At 43.1% G+C, this 21,786-nt stretch overlaps 1 long non-coding RNA gene across 1 annotated transcript; it reads left to right on the top strand.

Moving 5' to 3' along the window:
• The first annotated feature begins 9,978 nt into the window (after window positions 1–9,978).
• Window positions 9,979–20,657, top strand: LOC135765083 (uncharacterized). Its single transcript, XR_010540437.1, has 4 exons — window positions 9,979–10,242; window positions 10,634–10,689; window positions 13,112–13,214; window positions 20,353–20,657. It is a non-coding gene; the product is annotated as an uncharacterized lncRNA (long non-coding RNA).
• Window positions 20,658–21,786: the final 1,129 nt, after the last annotated feature.

Raw genomic sequence — 21,786 nt, 5'->3', positions numbered from 1 at the left:
AACAATTAATCACAACAATTTTTTGTAGTTCTAAACGTAGGTTTGAGAGGAGCCTAAACATTCAGGTCTGTCAATCATCATTATGGGCATATATAAGGCAGCCTTCAGGCCTCTGGGTCAAGCTGCAATTTATCTGGCATCCCTCCTCCTCCCCATCTCCGCCTTCACTGCTTTCTTTCTTCCTCGTGCAGTTCTGTTGTAGTGGGGTTGAACTTGGGCTTGGGCCCTGGCCTCAGGTTCGCTCTCTCTGAAGGTTCAGAGCTCAGCTGCAGAGCTCCCTTCAAGGACAGCAAGTCAAGTTTGTTTTATCATTAATCATTAAGATCTTAATGTGCAGGTGAACTATAATCATAAAAACACAAACATGCATGTAGAGCCAGACAACAGTTTTGCCTTTAATCATGTATTACGACCATTTCTGTCCAGTTTCTGTTGAAATCTAACAAAAGAAAACCTCATGAGTGACATAAAGTCACCCAACAGCAATGTAAAAGACTGAGTGAATCCAAACGACACATTAAAGATGTGATTAAAAATCAGGGTTATTTCATAAAATTTGTATTTCGTCCATCCAACAATCCAATTTATCTGGTTCGGCAATGACGAAGAGTTGTGGACAATGACCAGCCCAGGTCAGTGTGATACTGTCTCCAGTAACTCGGAGCATCTCACCAATTTCTATAACAGCTGAACATGATGTATACAGTCATTTCTATCTTGTTTTTGGAAACTACACTTAATACATTTGAAAGAATGCAAAACTTCATTTAAATAAATAAATAAATAGAAAATAAATAAGTTCATAACAAGGCATATCACACCACAACCAGATATAATTCATACAGTGGTCCATTTGACTTTCCTACGAACCATACTCTTGCCAAAGACCAGAAGTCCTGTTAAAATGAACATGTTTAAATATATGGATGTGTACACATATACTTGTGAAAACAGATTTAAATGATGACACCAACCTGACAGCAGAAGAAGCACAAACAAACTCATGTTCATAACTGCTGTCACAGCTCCTCACTGATGTTTCATCATCACTGCACACTGAGAGGAAGATCAACAATCAAAATGTAAAATTATTTCTGTAGCACAGTTTTATAAGTAGAGAGTTTATATACAATTATGTAACTTATAAGTCATTTTTAACAGTTTGTTTTTATAAATTCTTCACTGAAGAATTGTTTGTGAATTAATTTCTGCTTAAACAATAAATATAAACATCATCTGCATGGTCAAGAACTGCCCTAGCCAATTTTATGCAACTGTCAAACTTATTAAGAAAGTAAAGTTTTCACCCAGCGTTTTTTTATATTTTTTATATATTTTTATAAACAGAGGTTCCGTATAGGCATATAGGTAATAAATGCATTCTCTGTTTTGACTGCAAATGTCATGTCTATATACCTTTGCGCTGGAATTGCTCCCCTTTTGTATGCAATCCTGCAGCACCCAGAGTCTGTTCTATGCCAATCTGATGTAGGCCACACATAAAACCGAAAGTGGCACATAAGGAACAAAGTTGTTTACAAGTTATACCAGGTAACACATTGGGTTATTTGGTTGCATTTGCAAGTTTTCCAGTAGAGTGATGTCAGATATTTTGAAAATGGTAAATGGTAAATGGACTGCATTTATATAGCGCTTTCATAGACTAATGGCCATCCAAGGCGCTTTACATGTTGCCTTACATTTTGTGATGACTGGAGGTGAAAATCAGGAGGCAAATGCAGGATAAAGTGAAACAGTTTATTAACACAATGAAACAGATGATATGATGGCTAGTTCAAGACAGACAAAGGCTGCAGTGGCTGGTCCTGGTGCTCGTGGGTGATTTCAGAGTGACGGGTGAAAACCGGATACACAAACAGGCAGAAATCCTCGCGAAGACGAGACCTCAGGAACACACGAAGATGACAAGACTGGTAAAGGCACGTAGCGTAATCATCTGGCAGTGAGAGGAGAGAATGAGTGAGTATATATGCCGTCTGAGTAACTACCGCCAGCTGGAGTAAAGCAATCACGCACACCTGCCCTCACTCAGATCGTTAGTGATCAGACACCCACACACACACTTCAGTCATACAGACAAACACAACACAGAAAGTCACGATGGACTTATCCTATCGTGACAGTAACCCCTCCCCCAAGGACGTCACCTGACGTTCTCGGGCTCCTTGACCTGTGATGGAAATCATCAAAAAGGGAGTGATCCAATATGTCCCGGGCAGGAACCCAACTTCTCTCCTCCGGACCGTAACCTTCCCAATCCACCAAGTACTGAAATCCGCGTCCCCTCCGTCTGGAGTCCAGAATACGATTAATAGAATAAGTTGGTTCCCCATCTACGAGACGTTCGGGGGGGGGAACCGGGACAGGCGGATTAAGACGAGATTTAAACACGGGTTTAATTTTGGAAATGTAGAAAACTGGATGAATTCGTCTGTACACAGGAGGGAGATTAAGGCGGACTGTTACTGGGTTAATGATCTTAGCAACAGAAAATGGGCCGATAAATTTGGGAGTCAACTTATTCGAGACGAAACGCATCGGAATATTCTGAGTTGAAAGCCACACATTTTGACCCACGACGTAAACGGGAGGCTTCGACCGGTGGCGATCAGCCTTAGCCTTGGTGCGTTGTCTCGCTTGGAGTATAGCCTCACGTGCTCTACTCCAAGTGCGACGGCACCTCTGGATGAAAGCGTGCGCGGAGGGGACCGCGACTTCGGATTCCAGACTGGGAAATAAAGGTGGTTGGTACCCTAAGCTACACTTAAACGGAGATAGGCCCGTGGCTGACACTGGTAATGAATTGTGCGTGTACTCCACCATAGAGAGTTGTTGACTCCAGGAGGAAGGATTCTTGGAAACCAAACATCGCAACACTCTTTCCACGTCCTGATTGGCTCGTTCGGTTTGACCATTGGTTTGAGGCTGAAACCCCGAAGACAGACTAACCGTAGTTCCTAGCAACCTGCAGAACTCTCGCCAAAATTTAGATATAAATTGGGGACCCCTATCGGAGACCACGTCTGTCGGGAGGCCATGTAACCGGAATACGTGGTCTACGATAACGACCGCTGTCTCCTTGGCTGAAGGCAATTTGGGCAAGGGAATAAAATGAGCCGCCTTCGAGAATCGGTCCACTACGGTTAAAATCACCGTATTGCCCTGGGAGGGTGGGAGGGCGGTAATAAAATCGAGCGAAATATGGGACCAGGGTCTCGAAGGGACAGGCAGCGGTCTAAGTAATCCGTCAGGAGGACGATTAGACGACTTACCCACAGCACAAACCGAACAAGCCAACACAAATTCGTGTGTGTCACGAGCCATCCCTGGCCACCAAAATCATTGCTTAACCAAAAATTTGGTTCGACTGACCCCTGGATGGCAAGCTATACTGGAATTATGGCTCCATTTAAGTACCTCTGACCTCAGTCCCTCTGGCACAAATAACCGGTTCGGTGGGCAACGGGCCAGGGGCGTTACCCCTTCTAAGACTTTGGTTACCTTCGATTCGATCTCCCATGAGAGCGCGGAGATGAATAGAGTCTCCGGTAAAATGGGCTCAGGAGTGGAAACACGATCGGAACGCTCAAAAATGCGGGACAAAGCATCAGGTTTAGTGTTTTTAGAACCTGGACGGTAGGACAATGTGAAATCGAAACGACCGAAAAATAAAGCCCACCGAGCCTGCCTAGAGTTCAAACGTTTAGCAGATTTGATGTATTCTAAGTTTTTGTGATCAGTGTAAACTATGAAGGGCACACCCAACCCCTCTAGCCAATGACGCCATTCTTCCAGTGCTAGTTTAACAGCCAACAACTCCCGATTACCAATGTCCTAATTACGTTCAGCAGGCGATAAACGATGGGAGTAAAACGCGCAGGGATGCACCTTTCCGTCTGAAGATGTGCGTTGGGATAACACGGCTCATACCCCCACATCTGACGCATCGACCTCCACTCAGAAATGGCGTTTACGATCAGGGGCCACAAGAATCGGGGCTGAAACGAAGCAGCCTTTCAGTTTGGCAAATGCAGTCTGGGCTGCATCCGACCACCTGAACGCTGTACTAGGGGAGTCCAAGGCGGTCAGAGGTGCGGCTAGTTGGCTGAAATTGCGAATAAAACACCGGTAAAAATTGGCAAACCCCAGAAATCTCTGCAGGGCCTTGCGAGACTCTGGGGATGGCCAATCAACCACAGCCTTAACCTTCTCCGGATCCATACGGACACCCTCAGTCGAAATGATGTGCCCTAGAAAGGAAACAGACTGTGCATGAAATTCGCATTTCTCCGCCTTGACAAAAAGCCCATTCTCTAGCAACCTGAGAAGCACTCGTCGTACGTGTTGCACATGTTCCTGGAGAGACGTAGAAAAAATCAGTATGTCATCCAGGTAGACATACAGAAACTGGTCGACCATGTCTCGCAAAACGTCATTAACGAGTGCTTGGAAAACTGCTGGCGAGTTAGATAATCCGAAAGGCATCACGCAGTACTCAAAATGGCCTCTAGGGGTGTTAAAAGCAGTTTTCCATTCATCCCCCTTTCTTATGCGGACCAAATTGTAAGCATTACGTAAATCCAATTTTGTGAAGACGGAGGCTCCTTGCAACTAGTGTTGTTTTTGGCAGCCTGTTTTCATTTTAGTTTTAGTCTAGTCTTTGTGTCAAACTGTCATTTTAGTTTTTATTAGTTTTAGTCACGTCATACTCTTTTTAGTCTAGTCAAGTTTTAGTCGACTAAAATTCTTGCCATTTTAGTCTTATTTTAGTCAGACTTATCCATTACTATTTTAGTCTAGTTTTAGTCGACGAAAACTGATGACATTTTAGTCTAGTTTTAGTCAGTGAAATTGTATTTAGTCTCTTTTTAGTAATGCATTCTATTTAACCCATATACTGTAGTATAATGACCTAATAGTATTATAGACAAAACAATATTTTCTTTTAGCCAAACCCATTTCAAACAAAAGTTATATTATTGTTACCTTATAGACCCAAGAATACATCCATTCCAGACATGGAAGATGCTCTGATTTGAATAGATATTTATTTTACTATCCTCTGAGTGAGTGACTTGATTGTTCGTAAGAGTCTACATAAAAGTCTACATAATCAAAACAAAAGTAGTCTAAGCAAACACACAACAAATGGGTCACACACAACTATAGTATGTGTGAGAATAGAAATATGCTACTGTTAACATTTATAATTGTATTTTGAAAGCAGCACAAACTACAATCATAAATATGTAATTATATATTATTATAGTTTATATTTCTGCATCTGTACGTTACCACCAGTGTACCTAATGGACTTTGGCTTAATCTAATGTGACAAAGCTGATCTTAAATGTCAGTATAAATCCAAGCAATTTTGGAGATTTACTAAATGTTTTTCTTGTAAGTAAATTAAAAGTCAGCTTTAAGAAAACATCAGATGTCTATTAAGAAAAGCAAAGTTGGTATATGGTTATGTTCTCAACAGTACAGGTGTTTGATTGATTTAATACTCAAGTATTCAGTGAAGTATGTTTTGTTTATTTAAATAATAAATAAGTGTAGTTATTAAGCATATACAAAACAACGAATGTCTTTAGCATAGATATATTTACAATGTTTCAAAACGCAACGCAGCACAATGTCATTTAAACAACTGTTACATGATATTAATTTGTACATTGTTATACTGGTGGTGTCAGCAATCAAAGCTATAGATTTCAACAGGCTTGTTGAACTGACCTGAAAGTGATGCACGGGATTTATTTTGGACTTTTCTTTTACATTTGGAGCCAGAATGCTGCATCTTCCCGGTCGGAATCGCCGCGTGGCTACAGCTTCTCTCATGCAGTGGAAGCGTTTTGTGCAGCATTTAGTGGAAATATGTTTATCTTCAACAGCGACTGCCATGAAGAGTCATGTCCGTAAAAGGGAGAGGATCTTAGGTGCACGAGCGAGGGGTTTTTGGACCAACTCCGCTTCACCTCTGTAACCGCCCCTGTTTCTCCGCTTTCCGCATGTCTCGCGGTTGCCGCGTACACTGTTTGAAATGCCCATAAACGTGCAAATGGAGGCGTATGATATCAAAGCATCGCGAGAGCAGACTGCTCCGCATGCTTTCTACTCACTCTCGCGGTACTTTCATGTTTTGATTGATCTACGCAGGGCCAACAACACACGCGATCACCTGCAGTCAGGTGGTGGGGGCGCGGAGATGCTGAGATGGGTAAAAGACGAAATAACGTTATAACATTTCGTCTCGTCTCGTTTTGGTCAACGAAAATGAAGAGACATTTTAGCTTAGTTTTTATTTTGTAAACCACTTTTAGTCTCGTTTTTATTCGTCAACAATATTGCATTATACATTTTATTAGTCATCGTCACATGACCAGCATTTTCGTTACGTCTCGTCTCGTTTTCGTCACGTGAAAAAGGTTCGTTGACGACTATATTTCGTCATACTTTTCGTTGACGAAAGCAACACTAAAGGGGTCAGGCATACATCCCCAGGGAAGGACGATATATGTTATGAAATGATAAAACATCTTTCAGATGTGTCCCTGAATTTTATTTTACTACTGTTCAATAAGATATGGGAAATGGGTAAACTTCCCTCTTCATGGAAACATGGTGTAATAATTCCAATTTCAAAACCTGGGAAGAATCATTCGTTAGCATCTAGTTATAGACCCATTGCTTTGACATCAAATATGTGTAAGTTAATGGAAAGAATGGTAATAGGCAGATTAAACTTCCCTCTTCATGGAAACATGGTGTAATAATTCCAATTTCAAAACCTGGGAAGAATCATTCGTTAGCATCTAGTTATAGACCCATTGCTTTGACATCAAATATGTGTAAGTTAATGGAAAGAATGGTAATAGGCAGATTAAATCATGCTATAGAAAAGGGAAGTCTTCTGTGCCCACATCAGAGCGGATTTAGAAAAGGACGTAGTACTATGGATTCAGTCATATGTTTAGAATCTGAAATCAGAAAGGCAATGGTAAATAAAGAAGTATTAATTGGAGTATTTTTTGATGTTGAAAAGGCTTACGACATGTTATGGAGAGAGGGACTTTTAATTAAATTAGAAAAGATGGGCATTAAAGGAAAAATATATAATTGGATAATGGATTTTCTGCTAAATAGGACCATTCAAGTAAGGGTTGGGACAAGTTACTCTAGGACTGTGTCAATTGATAATGGCACACCACAAGGAAGTGTGTGTAGTCCAGTATTGTTTAATATCATGATTAATGATATCTTTTCCAAAGTTGGACAGGGTATTGGAAAATCTCTGTATGCAGATGACGGTGCATTGTGGAAACGGGGTAGAAATGTGGCATATGTGGAAAGATGTATGCAGAAAGCCATCATAGAAGTGGGAAAATGCACTGTAATCCCAAACAGTTGTACTAGCTCATAACTAATAAGGTCATAACAGTCAAATGTCGTTATGCAGTTGACCAAACTATAAAGTGTTGAGCTCTGTTGAGATTTATGCCGCTTTAGTTGAATAGGGCTCAATATTTTATAGCCAATTTCTGTGAAACGCTCAAAAAGTTTAAAAACCATACAGTAGTGTCATGACGTTATCGACGTCATGACGTTCTGGTGGGTGGGTCTTATCTCTCCCTCAGGAATGTGGAGTCAGCCATCTTGAATTTTACCTGATGCGGGAAGTTTTGGCCAGCACGTGTGGATATGGTACACAGTAAAAAAAAATGAATTTGTTTGGAATGCGCAATTTTATCCCCCGCTTCAAACCACAACCTCCTCAGTTATTTTCATTTGTCTTATTGCCCTCGTCTTCTCAAGCGCCGTCTTATCATCAGCCCAGATTTGGTAAGTAACTCTGTTTTTTATTGAATTTCGATAAAGTCTTACATTTGAAACTAGGAATACATTTGTTCAATGTGCACAGTGAATATTTGTTGTAAAACGTTTTAAAAAATGCAAGTAATCGTAACTTTAGATGTTTTGAACTACATTTCCCATAATGCATGTTTGCCCGGGACATTAACGGTGGAGGTAAGTTTAAACTTTCTGGCAGAGAGAATCCAGTGTTTCCTCTAGGATTTTTTCCAGCTGTGGCGGCAGGGGGCGCCCATGATGATTATAAATGTACATTATTTTTTTTAATGTAGAAAATAGGCTACAGTAAACTAACATGTATTTTTTATCATTTTCATGCTGTCATTTACTTTTCCTTATATTTATAGCATATTGCTTTTTCTATGTTTGATCTAAACTGTATTTTCTTAAAAAATACGTAAGTTTTATAGCTTCATACGGATCTTTCATTGTAGTTTTAATGTAGTGTGCAAGTTCATGCTCGGGTTTAGCGTTACAGAGCTGTTGCAAAGTCACGCACAATCCTGTTTGATAATCCGCACCGCTGTGATTGACAGAACACCCGACATCAGCAGCAATTTATTCCACACCCGGCCTGTTTGACAAAGAGCCTGACCCGGTCACACCGCAAATCGCGCAGTTATAGAAACCTTTATGCTCTTCGCAGACAGATCTTAAACACAAATAAGCACGGGGACATTTAAAAACTGTTACCTGTCGGAATCGAGTCTAATTCTGTTCTTGGATGTTAGACCCGCAGTTCACGCTCGCATATTGAGTCCCGACCTGGATCTACAACTCATATAACACGTTAATATTATTACACCTGTTACATCAAATATTAGAAGTTTCACCCGCGGGTACCCCGACCCTGTTGTTTCGTCTGAAAACAGATGAAACCGTCTCACCGTCTGCCTCCAGTTTTTATTACCAACGTCCTTCTCTTCCACGGGAATAATGTAAGTTTCCTTCCAAACAGATTCGACTAATGTCTTGCAGTCCTATATGAGTTGTATTCAGTATTTAGCCTTTTGTTTTTGGACAAACATCTTATCATTTAATGTGAAACTTTGTGAGTGTCGATCTAAAGCACAGAAGATTGACAGCTGAGTGGTCAGCAGCGCGCTGCGCTTATAGTCTATATTCTGAATAACTAATGGCCAGATAAGTTGATAATATGAGTACAGTGATTACAAATGAATGTCCAAAAAACTCGTAATATGTTAAATCGAAAGTTTAATCATGTCATTTCTCGCAGCCCCGCGCTGCGTCTGTGTATATGCGCCTGTGAACAGCATACGCGTGATGACCTTGCAACTTAAATTACCCTTAATTTATTGCCAGACAGATAAAAGTAAAATAACATTCGAATCTGTAAATTGTGTATTTTTATTTATGTAAACTCACAATAAGGAGAAAACCTTGTGCTTATTTAAAATCATTAAAAACATGACGTGTTTTCTGCTGCTTTGGTTTAACAGCGCATCACAAAAAAAGAACAGAAACTCAAATACTTTTTTATTCGTTTTGTTAATCTGATAATTATAACATATTTCGTGTAGACTTATTTATTTTATTATTATTTCTCAAAACAGAGACGTAGCCTTATCATCATCCGTTGATTTAATTTGTGCATGAAACTAAACCCATGGGGGAAATTATTATATTTTAGGAGATTTATTTATAAATGAGTGAACAACGCGAATCCAGAAAGGAATTTTTTTCTTTCTTGCTGGGCGGACATTTCGGTATAGCTTTATTTATTTTGCGAGCTGCCGCCGCGGGTTTTGTCTAGAAGGGATACAGAAAATGCCAAAAAGTTTAGGATTAGATTTGGAGGTAGGATTTTTAGGATGAAAACAGCGACTCTGGCTACATGAGATACACATACATCCTACAATCCTGTGAAATGTTGTGTTTAGAGTTGGGTTTGGGTGAAGGATTAGGATTAAACAGTGCTCATCCGGCGAGATTTCGTTTGCTGTATCCCTTCTATCCACAACCGCAGGCGTGGCGGGGATGTTTTAGGCGTGGCGGGCCGCCACGGTTGAATGTATATAGCGGAAACACTGGAATCATTTCTAATTTTATGCATTCGTTAACGTTATACCTCTTTCCCGGTTTCTGCCGGTTGTAGTTTTTGCTGTTTATGCATCTGCGTACTTTGAGAATAATATACGTGTCCGCGTTACGCAGTCAATATTTAACGTTGTCGAGTTGTCTGTAACGTGTGTGTTATCGTGAAACAAACAGTGATAAAACATGATATGAGTGTGATCATGATGCTAACCAGGCCTGTGTTTGTATTTCTTCGTAGGTATAAGTGTGTGTCTTTGAGATCATCTCGAAAACATTTTAACAGTTCAGGTAGGATGTATTATGAAATATTGTTATTAACGTTTGGTTTTATCTTATGTCTTTCTACAGTCATTCTTTTGCTATTTATTTAAATGTTTTTATCTCAGCTGTGGAATTCACAGTTGATCACTTGAGCCTTTTATTAATACTTTGTTAAAAACAACAACATCAGAAATAGCAGATCTATAAGTACACAACTTTGATGCTTTGCGTGTTAATAACTAACTTACTCATCTTTTAACATTTAAATTTGCACTATAATTAGTGTACAAGTAATGTTTTTTATAGATTTGGAAACGTTTTATCTGTATATTCACTTTTTTAGATTTCATTTATTAGGTTTTATTTTTTAATGTTTTTAAACATAAACATATCACCTTTGTGTGCATGTTGTGAACAGATATCTGAGTACAAAGAGTGCTACAGAGAGTCAGCGTTTCACCATCAGACCAATAGGTGAGTTTTGTAAATTGTGTACTAACGAAAGATTTTCGCCCCGAATTTTTTACAATGTTAAAGGAACACGCCCAGATTTTGGGAATTTAGCTTATTCACTGTATCCCCCAGAGTTAGATAAGTCCATACATACCTTTCTCATCTCCGTGCGTGCTGTAACTCTGTCTGTTGCAGCCCTCGCTAGCTTAGCTTAGCACAAAGTCTGGAAGTGAATGGCTCCAGCTAGCAAATTGCTCCCAATAAGTGACAAAATAACGCAAACATTTTCCTATTTATGTGTTGTGATTTGTATAGTCAAACCGTGAACAAATAACAAGGTGATATGAGACAGAGCTATCTTTTAACAGTATACATACTGGGAACTATATTCTCAGAAGGCGAAGCACGGCTACTTGGGCGGAGTGATTTGGTCACAGCACCCGAGAAGCCCCTGGTGAGGAGCAGAGAGTTCGGTCAGAGTTGTGCAAATCACTCCGCCCATGTAGCAGTGCTTCTCCTTCTGAGAATATAGTTCCCAGTATGTATACTGTTAAAAGATTGCTGTGTCTCATATCACCTTGTTATTTGTACACGGTTTGACTATACAAATCACAACACATTAATAGGAAAATGTTTGCGTTATTTTGTCACTTATTGGGAGCAGTTTGCTAGCTGGAGCCATTCACTTCCAGACTTTGTGATAAGCTAAGCTAGCGGCGGCTGCGTCAGACAGAGTTACACCACGCACGGAGATGAGAAAGGTATGTATGAACTTATCTAACTATTGGGGATATGGTGAATAAGCTAAATTCCCAAAATCTGGGCGTGTTCCTTTAAAGTGACACCATGTAATTTTTCAACCTTCATAATACATTTTCAAGACCCTTGTGATAGTACATCGACTTTAAATAGGTTGAATGACATGTCTACCATAGCCTGACGGGGTCTGTATCACTTTTACTCGTATTTTAAAACTTAGGATTTGTGGTAGTAACCAGAGCACAAAAAAAAAACTACAAAATTCGACTGCTTTACGGCATACGTCACTTCCTCCACACAATTTGTTTTTAACGTGAATTTTGCTGGAGGCTACTTAAGGAGTGTAGAGAGCAGTTTCTAATATGTGACTCTGTGGCACAGTCTTTAGTGTCACGGACCTATGACACGGGCGACCCGGGTTCGATTCCCCTTTAAGGCAATTTTTTATATAAACTGTTGATTCATACATAAATGCGATGTTCTTTATAAATTACGGCGATTATATTGCATATAGTTCCCTGTATTCAGATGCTGTGTTCACGTATTTACCTTTCTTTTACTGTGTCTATGATATATTTACATAACAATCCAGGATGCTATAGCACTCAAACTTGCTCACAGTGTAAAACCAAACCCTATTCATTCACCAATCAGATCCGAGCGTTTCTCTCTTCTCTCTTCCTCATTTGCTGCGTTCCGCTGTCACTCACGTGACGTATTACAAAGCGGCAGACCTAAACGCATCGGTTTACTTGGATTTGGAGCGATTTTCACACAAAAAAGAGGAATAACGAGCGCCATTGCGGAAAATCCTGGTGGCGAGGGAGAGAGAGAGGATGCAACAATATTTGTTTGGAAAAAGGCAAGGAAATACGTCTGGTCGTTTCTGAATTGGAAGGCTGCAGCCTCCGGAGGTCAAATATGCAGGCTGCACACGTCATCAAGCCTGGGTTATTAAGGTAAACTGAGCATTACATTCGCAAGTCATAAGCATACTGCAACAATTTACGATTAACTAAGTATAATAGTCAACTTTGTAATTGTTAATATTGTGAAATAAGACAGTCTTGATGACGTATTAGAAATACGACATCCGGAGGCTGCAACCTTCAGATTGAGAAATGGCTTCTGCCACGACGAGTTCCTCATCAGAAAGTTGTAACATGACTGCGTTTCTCCCTGTTGTCTCAAAATGTTGATCGTTTAGCATTTTAAATGTTTAGTTTTTAGTTTAGTTTTAAGGTTGGCCAGTTCCTTTCCTTTGCGACAGTGCTGCGGCGCTTGTGGGCTCTAGGGGCGCTAGAAGTGAAAAATACGTGTCTAGCACCCCCTAGTGGCCAAAAGTTTCATGGTGTCCCTTTAAGGTTTTTGCAGCAGAAGACTTCATCAAATTACTGATGTGTTGTCAAGCAGTTTCAATTGGAGAAGTCCAAATAACTTCTGTTGTCGTTAAATTTGATTTACAATTTTAAGTGTTTTTCCTTTGTGAGTTAAAGTATCTACAAAAGAAAGTTATTAATTTGAAAAATGTTTTAATAAAGAAATGCTGACCCAAAAAACTGAATCTACCATGTGTAGCAATGAGCAACATCAGAATAAGGAGCTATTTAACACTTTAATTTTTTGAGCGTTTGGTCTGCATTTTTGTAATGACTATTGCAATGGATTTTTTTGGTCCATCTAGGAACAAAGTGATGAAAAGGATGAAAATGAGACGAGCCCTTGTCCTGTGTGCACGACCTGTGTACCTGCGTGAAGATGTCTTCAAGTTCTTCAGGAACTGCAATGTAAGTGTACTGGCCTCACTACCAATCCCTTTGCCTAGCTATTCAGTCAGCTTTACATATGACATCACTCAATGGACTCTAGCAAAACCAGGGGTAGGGCTGGGCAAAAAATCGCCTGTGATTCTCATGCGCGTCTCATCAGTAAAGCCGGTTTTGGTGATTAGTAGTAAATTGCTTTCAGATGGAGCGGCATTTACTACACAGAGCTGTATTTCACCAAGAAGCTTGGCAAAATCGCGTTCATAATCGATTTTGCCTAGCTTTCAGTGAAATACGGCTCTGTATAGTAAATGCCGCTTTATCTGTAAGCAGGTGATAGTGGTTTACTACTAATCACCGTATTGGCTTTACTAATGAGACACGCATGAGAATCGCAGATGATTTTTTTCGCCAGCTCTACCGGGTGGTATTCCAGAAAGCAGGTTAGGTGAAAACTTAGAGTGAACCCTGAAATGAGGGAAACAATAGGTTCCTTTCGTAACCCCGGTTCTCTGAAACATCGAGTGGAGAGATCCACCTATGGGAAGGACATCCGTACCTGACCTCTACAGAAGCATCCAATTGCACCAAGTCTGGCTAGACAGACAGAAGCGCGCAGCCAATGCCAGGTAAGACCACACCCTCTTACCTGATGGCATATAAGGCCACTGCGCGCTGCTCCTCCTCAGTAAGTGTATTCGCTTCTCGTGCGGCAAGCGGGGCAAAGCTGGTGGATCTCTCCACTCGATGTTTCAGAGAACCGGGGTTACGAAAGTAACCTATTGTTCTCTTTCATCATCTCGTGTTCGAGATCCACCTATGGGAGAGACATGGACAGGTCCCCGATTGCCCAACACACTCGCAGTGAGGTATGACAGCCAGTATAAAAAATGGAACGGTCACCCCCGGGGGGGCGGTGCCCGACACGTCCCATAATAATGAGCCCCACGCACACACACAAGTGTCTGTGGTGCGCATGCAAGGCAGAAAATATGTAAAAAGCACACCCTAGGGAAACCCACAAATGCAAAAAACAAACAAGGGCAAAGATGTGAATGCATGCTTGGTAACATGAACTACTCAAAACCCGTATGCGCTTTTTTTTTCCTACTATAAAGACAACAGTAGGAAAAAGGTGTGCAGCAGTGAAGGGCTATGATGACCCTACACCCAAAACGGAATGTGCTACTGAGGTTTTAGTAACATCTAACCGATAATAACGCACGAAAGTATGGGGAGAAGCCCAGCTCGCAGCCGAACAGATGTCCTGCAGTGACACTCCCCTAAACAAAGCCCAAGAGGTGGCCACGCCCCTCGTAGAATGAGCTCTGATATTCCCAGGTGGTTGCACTCCCTTCGATTCGTATGCCAAGGCAATCGCGTCCACAAGCCAATGTGAAAGACGTTGCTTAGATACGGGATTCCCTCTGTGAGGCGGCGTCCATGAGATAAAGAGCTGGTCACTCTTCCGGAAAACCCTAGTCCTGTCGATATACGTCTGTAATGCACGAACAGGACATAGAGCATTAAGCCTCTGATCCTCCGCAGAGGAAAAGGGTGGAGGGTGAAAAGCGGACAGCTCCAGCACCTCCGATGTGAACGCAGGGAAGCACTTAGGCATAAATGCCGGGTTAGGTTTAAGAAAAACCTTTTCTCCAGTCAAAGAGAATTTAGTGCATGAAGGGTGTACAGAAAATGCATGCAGTTCGCTAACGCGTTTTGCTGATGTTAGAGCCAAGAGCAGAGCTACCTTAAAAGACAGCAGCTTCAAGGAAATAACACCCAGGGGCTCAAAGGGGTATTGAGACAGGGCGTCCAGCACCATGGAGAGGTCCCATTCAGGGACAGACTTCCTGATGACTGGCAAAGAGCGACGGGCACCCTTCATAAATCTGCAGATTAAAGGGTGCTGCCCGACAGTAGAGCCATAAAACCCTACGTGACAAGCAGAAATAGCCGCCAGGTAAACCTTAATTGTGGAAAAAGACCTGCCTTTATCCATAAGGTTTTGTAAGAAACGCAAAATCTCAGGGACTGAGCACTGATAAGATATGAGATCGTGCTCATTACACCACCCTTCAAACACTTGCCACTTACAACCATATAAGGGCCGTGTAGAAACGGCTCTGGCATTTTGAATAGTAGCAATTACGCGCGGGTGTAATCCCAGCGCGTTTAAGTTTGTCCTCTCACGGGCCAAACCCAGAGAGCCACCCTGTCCGGGTGTGGGTGATAAATTTCCCCGTTCGCTTGAGACAACAGGTCTGTGCGGAGGGGGAGGGGCCACAGCTGGGCATATAGCAGAGGAATTATTTCTGCCAACCACGGGGCTTTGGGCCATCTGGGCGCTATCAGAAGGAGAGACAAGCTCTCCTCCCTCACTCTGGCCAGCGTGGGAATTATGAGGCACAGAGGGGGGAAAGCATACAGCAACACCTTGGGCCATGGGTGGGCCAGTGCGTCCACCCTGAGGGGCGCGTCCAAGTCCTTTAGCGAGAAGAACATAGGACAATGGGCATTTTCGTGCGAGGCGAACAGATCTACGGTTGCCCGTCCGAATCGCCTCCATATCGCGTCCACCACTTGCGGGTGGAGACGCCAGTCCCCGTAAAGAGGGTTTCCCCTTGACAGAAGATCCGCGCCTCTGTTCAGAATGCCCGGAACATGCGTTGCGCGTAGTGACAGAAAAAAACCCTTGCTCCACACTAACAGCTTGTGAGCTAGATTGTGAAGTTTTGAGGAGCGCATACCGCCCTGGCGATTGATGTATGCCACCGCTGTGGTATTGTCGCAGCGTACGAGAACATGATGTCCCCGCAGGCGCGGCAGAAAATGATTCAGAGCTTTCCATATGGTGAGGAGCTCTAAATAATTTATATGTGCTGAATGGAGACTGCTCGGCCACAGCCCGTTCACCGTTCTGCCCTCCTGGGTTGCACCCCAGCCCGTTAAGGACGCATCTGTCGTCACGACTTTCCGCAACATAACTGTCCCCAAGGGGGTGCCTTGTGCGTAAAAGTCTGCGTTCCTCCAGTGGCGCAGAGCTGCCGAACAGATGCGCGTCACCGTTACCACGCGACAGAGATCGCGTAACGGGCTGAAATGTAGTGATAAAACCCATTTCATGAACGGTCTCATTCTCAGGAGACCCAGGGGCAAAACCTGAATAGCTGAAGCCATAAGACCCTGTAGTCTGAGGCATGAACGATACTGCACTCTCTCCCCCTCCCTGAACTGTGACACACAATTCATTAAAGCGCGGACGCGCTCCTGAGAAAGATGCGCTCGCATGGAGACCGAGTTCAGTTCCAACCCCAGAAAAATCACACTCTGACTGGGTGTGAAATTACTTTTGTTCACATTCACTCTGAAACCCAGGGACGTGATATGAGAGAGCACACGGTGGGTTTCCCGCAGCACTTTCTCTTTCGACTCGGCTATGATGAGCCAATCGTCTATGTATGTCAAAATCCGTAGACCTGACATTCTTAGAGGGGCGAGGGCCGCCTCCGTGCACAGACAGAACGTTCGAGGACTGAGAGAGACCGAAAGGAAGAACTGTGAATTCGTAACATATGTTCTGATATGCGAAACGCAGAAACTTCCTGTGAGGCGGATAAATGCTTATGTGGAAAAAAGCATCCTTCAGATCGACTGAAGTGAACCAGTCGTTCTGTTTTATGGCTCGGGCCAGAGAACCGTGGGTTAACATTCTGAAATTGTATTTCCTTAAATGTTTGTTCAACACTCGGAGGTCTAAGATAGGGCGGAGGGAGCCGTCCTTCTTTGGAACCAGGAAATAACGAGAATAAAACCCCTGATTTATCAGATCGGGGGGCACCACCTGAATCGCACCCTTTATTAGAAGAGAGGAGATTTCCTCTTTCAGAATGTGAGCGGAATTCTCTTCCGTGTGAGAGAAGAGAATGCCGTTGAAAAGCGGGGGTTTCCTGACAAACTGTAGTCTGTAGCCCTGCGTAACTGTTCGCATAACCCATTCGGGCGCTGCTACCGCCCGCCAGGCTGGCTCGTAACTCGCTAGAGTGCCCGCCAGCGTGGAGGGCGCGCAGCTGAATTTGTGAGCGCTCGGTAGACTCATTTGTGATACAATGGCGCCCTCTAGTGGACAAACAAGGGGCGACATGCGTGGGTTCAGAGAGGGGTTTATTCTCTGCAGAGAGATGTGCTCTCTCTGAAACGAATTCATTTGATTCGTTTGTTTTATTGTGTTTTGTGTGTTTTTTGTATGTTTTGTGTTGGGAAACACTTGGGCCGAAGCCTTTATTTGTTGAGTGAGGGGAACAGTGTAAATGCTTGGTGCACATTTCCTCACAACCAACCCCCTGAACGTGGGGGGACAAAACACATCCACCGAACACACGGGCTGGGCAGCCTCTTGAGGGGGGTGGTCGACCCCTCTGTGAGAAAACCTCCGTCTCTTGGACGGGAGCTCCGGGGGAAAAAGAGAGTCCAATGGGCTTGTGGCCTGCGAACAAAGACCCTGTACCCCCAACGGTCGAACATCAGGCCGGCCGCTTGCGTTTCGGGATGTTGGGGGTCGAGTTGGGGGGTTTCCCCGCCGCAGCTGCGGCGGGAGGCGGTTTTCCCCAGGGTTTAGCAGACGGTGGGTTACTCTGCCGTGGAGGGGGTTTGTTGCGGGGCCTTTCCTTACTGTAGTGAGAGTGCCGAGCTGTAGCAGGGGGGTTAGGCGAACGTACAGGGGGCACCTGACGTGGGTTTGCCTTCCTTGGAAGGCAAAGCTTGAAAGCCTCGTCCTCTTTTTTCTTATCGTCGCACCGTTGCTGCATCAAAGCCACGGCGGGGCCGAAAAGAGCCTGGCCGGGCTCAACCGGAGCACCAGCGATACGCCTCTTCTCACTGTCGGGAAGGCCCGACAGGTTAAGCCACAGCGCGCGCTCCCCTGCCACAGAAAGCGCCATAGAACGCCCGCACGCCTGGACGGCCTGTCGAGCGTTACGGAGGACGAGATCATTCACCGTCAGGATCTCCTTCCACAAGGTCGGTGAGGGAGACCCCTTATCGAGCTGAGCCCCCAAATCGTACAGATTCTCCGCCTGGTAGGCGGAAAGGAGCGATGAAACGTTGAGGGCCCTCACAGCCAAGGCCGAGGCCTTATAAGAGGCCTGTAGAACCGATGCCGAAAAACGGTCCATTTTATTGGGCAAGACCGGCTTCGGTGGAGCGAGCAGCCCACCCTGGACGGGGTTAAGGTGTCTGGCGATAGACGGCTCGACCGTGGGCGGGTCGCCCAGGCCGAGAGCTGCCATGTCCTTCACCTCGAGGCCTGCGAGACCGTGTTTCAGGTCGAGCGGGTCGTTCCAATAATGCCTCATGTGCTTAGCGCACGCCGGAAGAACAGGGAAGAGTTGTTTCCTCGGGCCGGGAGGGGGTCCCAGCACTTTCCCATCATAAATATCCCTCTCTTGGTCGGTAGCGCTCTGAGGGGCCGGCCACTTGATTTTGAGCCGCGCGGCCGCGCGCTCACACACCTCGAGAAGGATGGACTGAGGTAAAGCCGCGGGGGGGTTAACCTGGGAAGCACAAGAGGGCGGGATGGCCTCCTCGTCCTCTGAGGTCCCAAGAAGGTCCGCGTCGTCGTAGGAACCGACCGGTTCACCTGCTAACGTAGCAATTTCCCTGAAGATGTCCTCTTCAGGGTATGCAGGGTTGGGCATGTCGGCCCAACTGAGGGAGGTCGCGCCCCCGGATGTCTCCGATTGCGCGTCCGCTCCACCAAGCCCTTCATCCGAATCCGAAACGCCGTCCTCGCCACACTGGGTCGCAGCAACTTTAAGTCGACGCCGCAACAATTTCTTAGGCAGCGAAAGGCAATGGCTGCAATTATCCGGGTTTTGTAGGGCTTCCTCCGCGTGTTTGAGGCCCAAACAAACCACACAGAACTCGTGCGAGTCCTTAGCGGCGATTAAAGCTCCGCACGCGGCCGGGCAGGCCCGTGACGAAGATTTCCCGGGAGCAGCGGCAGCTTTAGATAGCGACATATCGGCGAAAAATTCGGATAAATCCGTGGCGGGCAGCCGTGGATGAAGGTAGAGAGAAAAACGAGCGTGGGCGGCTCGAGGATGCTAACGAAAAAGCAGACACAGCTAACCTGGCTGGGTTGACAACTGTCACGTCAGGCGGAGGCTGATCTGGCGATAATTCCTCCTGAAGACAAATAAGTGAACAGCGAAAAACCAACCGAACTGTATCCACGTAGAGATAGCGAGAAGCGAATATCAACTGAGGAGGAGCAGCGCGCAGTGGCCTTATATGCCATCAGGTAAGAGGGTGTGGTCTTACCTGGCATTGGCTGCGCGCTTCTGTCTGTCTAGCCAGACTTGGTGCAATTGGATGCTTCTGTAGAGGTCAGGTACGGATGTCCTTCCCATAGGTGGATCTCGAACACGAGATGATGAAAGAGAACTCTTGAGCTATCCATTCCAAAGGGAAGCCGTAACCCAGGAACAGCTCTCATGAGCCTAAAAAAAACATTGAACAACATTCAGCCACTTCCTCAAAGGCTAATATAAAAGAAAGTGATGTTAAATTCAATATGAAAAGACAACTGCATTTAAAACTCAGTGACTGGTCTGTGACTTTTATTACGGCCGCAGCTAGAAAATTTCTGCTTCCTGTTTTCTTTCCTGTTGTCATGGAGAATCTCGTTATTGGAGCTCCATTGATGATGGCTTTTTACTAGTCGTCACGCAGGAGCTCAACTTAGAGTTAACATACTCAGAGTTGACTTGCCTAACTCAGATCAGCTGTTCTGGAACTGAAAACTCAGTTTCACTTCAACAGGGTAAGTCAACTCAGAGTTCAGGGTTAGGCTCAGAGTTTGTTGAACCTCCTTTCTGGAATACCCCAATAACCTGTTTATGAAGTTTACTTGAGTTGTTATTCTTCAAACTGGCATGTAGAAATTACATAAATAAAAAGGTAAGTATAAAGCATTCAACTAAACAAAAAGTGTGCAAACAGATAGGTGTGAAACTAACATAAGATATCAGCATATGTAAAGAAAATAGTTTACACACAGGTTAGTTGCAGGCTAAGTGACAGTTATGTCTAAACATCATTAGAATGTTTCGTGTCCTTGAGGGTCTGAACTCATTTCTGTCTTATTTGTGTTTTATAGTCACCAGATGGTCCAGACCTCACTGGCACTCCGGTGGCTCTCTTGAACAGTCTTCATGTATGACCCTACTGATGGTGCCCTCTTCAGCCCTGAGAGGATCAGTATTGTCGTGGAGGATGAAATACTTGTGAGTGGTCCCATAAATCTGGTTGACTCATTTCTCCTGCTCTTTGAGTACATCTATGCAATAGACTTTCAGTACCCAAAGAATCACAAGCTTACATTGACATTTATCCCAAAAGTTGCCATGCGTCTTGAGGACAACAAACCACTGAAAGGGCGTCTATTGATGCTGAAGAATGATTTGTTAATCTATTGATGCTGAAGAATGATTTGTTAAATGAGTGGAGAATGGATTATTTGTTTAGATTTTTAGGATATTTAGGTATTTAGTGTTTTTCCCCCCTCTTTATAAATGTAACCCTTTGCCTCTTTTACCTCAGATTTAAGACATGACACTATTTGCCTGTTCTACCTCAGATTTAATACATTTTTTGTTAAATATGAAAAACATTGACATTCAATTCATGCACTATACATGTTTAATGTTTTGTTGCCTTATGCCTACCTTGATGTTGCCAGTTGAAGTATGGCACAGTAGAAACCAGCACTTTATTCAAATGATTAATTTAAAAAAAAGTGATTTGCAGCCTTCAAGGTACAGTAGTGGCAAAATGTTTTTAAATCGTGTTAAATGACTCCACATTCTAATAGTTGTCATTGTCAATCTTGTTAAATTATATATCAAATCCTTTGTGAGTTTTAATCCTAATTTTTACTGAATAATATGAAATATTATTAGACCCAAAATACTGAATCTACCCTCTGAAGCAATGGCCACTATTAGAATATGGAAATAATAACACAGTGTACTTTATAAAAACAAAGTATGTTTTAGAGTCGTTTTCTTTTGTTTTAGTTTATCACAAGCACTTTGTTTTGACAGATCTGTATTAATTTGTGCCTTTTAAAAGCACATTGTGTTTAATAAAAAAGTTGTTAAATTGTCACTGTGGTGTCACTTTTGTGTTTTCTAACATTACTAGCTGATATAACTGAATATTTATTCATAAATAATAATTAAGAATATAAAAAATTGGGTGTATTTCCCACAGGAATATAAAATTTTTTGAGTGTATTTCCCACATTATATGAGTTGAGGAATATTTAAAATTTTGAGTGTATTTCCCACAATATATTAGTTGAAGAATATTTAAAATTTTGAGTGAAATACTCCCTAATTATAAGTTGAGGAATATAAATATTTATAAGATAACATTGAGATAATTTAAGGCAACTGAAAATGTAATTTTTGTTTTATGTAAACTTAAAACATTTAAAAACATCACTAAAATATTTTTGTGTAATCTGTTACAAAATAAATTTTAAGTTCTGTGAACTTATTAGGTTTTACAGTGTGGGCTAATAGCTGGA

Source organism: Paramisgurnus dabryanus, chromosome 6 (genome assembly GCF_030506205.2).
Source record: "Paramisgurnus dabryanus chromosome 6, PD_genome_1.1, whole genome shotgun sequence".
Lineage (NCBI taxonomy): Eukaryota > Metazoa > Chordata > Actinopteri > Cypriniformes > Cobitidae > Paramisgurnus > Paramisgurnus dabryanus.
Note: the sequence above shows the minus strand (reverse complement) of the source record. Positions and strands in the feature narration are given on the sequence as shown.